Source organism: Bos mutus, chromosome 5, assembly GCF_027580195.1.
Source record: "Bos mutus isolate GX-2022 chromosome 5, NWIPB_WYAK_1.1, whole genome shotgun sequence".
In the NCBI taxonomy this organism is placed as follows: domain Eukaryota; kingdom Metazoa; phylum Chordata; class Mammalia; order Artiodactyla; family Bovidae; genus Bos; species Bos mutus.
In genome coordinates, this window is record NC_091621.1 from 74,152,558 (window position 1) to 74,155,168 (window position 2,611).

The window sequence follows — 2,611 nt, forward strand, 5'->3', positions numbered from 1 at the left end:
AGTCTTTCTCTTTAGTTTTTATTTTTATTTTTGACCCTGGACCACCAGGTCCCAGTCCATTATTAGACCCGTGTCATCTCTCTCACTGACGCTGTTCATCCTGAGAGTTCCCCTGGATCCTGCTGGGGCTGGACCCTGGCAGTCACCGACTCAGGGGACATGACTTCACTATCTCTCCAGGAGGTATGCTGCAGTCCATGGGCTGCAAAGAGTCAGACACAACTTAGCAACTGAACAGCAACATATTTACCTTAAAAATTTGTATGAACTTCATATAGAACATATGTATTTGTAAATATGTTTAATATAAATATGTATTTGTTTATTAATTTTTTTGTACCAGTAATGGAGGGACAAGGAAAGTGAAAATAGCATGTTGTCCTGAGGAAATTTAGATACTGGCTTAGACTCATGAGAATTCTCCCAGCTAAATTTGTAGCGATAGTCCATTTGGAGCTCCCTCTTTCAATTTTTTCCTTCCTTCATTTTTTTTTTTAATCCACACACTCATCTGCTCATTCAGTTAAAAACATTTATTTAGTTATGGTAAACTTTATGCATATAAGCACTTCTATGATATAAGTACCTCCTGTCCTCAATATGGTTTTGGTCGCAGGACATAAACGATGCCAGAAAGAAGAATTACATTACATATGGTTAAATGCAATGTGTGTTAGAAGAAAGGTACAAAGTAAGTCGTAGAAATTTAGGGGAAGACTTAGAAAATCCAAATAATGGGATTGAATAGTACTGACTCATGTCATTTTTGGACACTCGGCCTAGGTTATAATGAAATATTTTTTGTAAGTTTAAGAAATGAAAGAAGATCTAGAGTGTGTAAGTTATAGTTTCACAGCCAATGTTTAATTTAATTTTGGAAAAAAATGCTACTTATGCCCCTTAACCTAGGACCTGATTATTAGTGGTGTGGTAATATATGTAATTGGAATCATGGGTTACTTCAGTGATCTGGAAGAAATGTTATGGGAAAAAAGCAATTTTAAATTCACACTTAATTTGGGAACGTCCTTACCCAAATACACTTGGGAAGGTAGTTTAACACCGTGGCCTTGAGTGTGAAGGCTTCTCTATGGACCACAGAGTAGGGCATCGTGACCTCCAAGAAGAAGGGCTGGAAGGCTCAGCGAGAGGCAGTTGAGAGAGAGACCAAGTCCAGTGTCACTGGACAGACACAGGACCCCTGCCTTCCACTCAGTGATGGTATCAGGGACTGTTACTCACTCCTACTTAAGTTACACCCAAGAAGCTGCAGAGGACAGCCATGTGATGAACAAAAAGCAAGCAAGTGAACTGGTTATTCTAAAATGGTAACTGGGCTTCCCAGGTGACTCAGTGGTAAAGAATCCAGCTGAGTGACTGAGCAGTCATGCACAAGCTGGTAACTGATGAGTGTGACCCAATATCATACTTTTGAGTCCTCTCAAAAGAGTTAAGGGCTTCCCAGGTGGCTTGGTGGAGAAGGCAATGGCAACCCACTCTGGACGGAGGAGCCTGGTAGGCTACAGTCCATGGGGTCATGCAGAGATGGACACGACTGAATGACTTCACTTTCTCTTTTCACTTCCATGCGTTGGAGAAGGAAATGGCAACCCACTCCAGTATTCTTGCCTGGAGAATCCCAGGGACAGCGGAGTCTGGTGGGCTGCCGTCTCTGGGGTCACACAGAGTCAGACGCAAATGTTGCGACTTAGCAGCAGTAGCAGCAGCAGGTGGCTCGGCTGGCAAAGAATTCTCCTGCAATATGGAAGACCTAGTTTGATCCCTGAGTTGGGAAGATCCCTTGGAGAAGGGAAAGGCTACCCATCCCAGTATTCTGGCCTGGAGAATCCCATGGACTCTATAGTCCATGGCATCTCAAAGAGTCAGACACGACTGAACAACTTTCACTTTCAAAAGAATTATAGAAATTAACAATATAATCAAAGCCCAAGATGGAAAAATAAAAGGCATTTCAGTGATTCAACTTCCCCCAACATGGTCATGCCTCCCACAAGTCTGTATAATCATTAGAAATCTGACTATAGGGACTCCCCTGTTGGTCCAGTGTTAAGACTCTGAGCTCCCAGTGCAGGGGCCCCAGGTTCGATCCCTGATCAGGGAACTAGATCTTGTATGCTACAACTAAGACCTGGGGCAGCCAAATAAATAAAATTGAAAAAAAATCTGACTATAGACTTGAAATTGTCATTGAGCTTCCCTCTCTAAAATACTACCTGACAACTTTATAATTCTAAAAGTGGTTTATTCCACTTGCTTGTAGGATTGCTTCAGGTTTGCTCTTCAATATGGCATTCATGCTTGGTAAACATTAGAAAACTTGATTATAATTGGCTTCCCTGATGGCTCAGTTGGTCAAGAATCTGCCTGCAATGCAGAAGACCTGAGTTTGATTCCTGGGTCAGGAAGATCCACTGCAGAAGGGATGGGCTACCCTATCCTGTTTTCCTGGGCTTCCTTTGTGGCTCAGCTGATAAAGACTCTGCCTGCAATGGGGGAGATCTGGCTTCAATCCCTGGGTTGGGAAGATCCCCTGGAGAAGAGAAAGGCTACCCACTCCAGTATTCTGGCCTGGAGAATTCCATAATTAGTC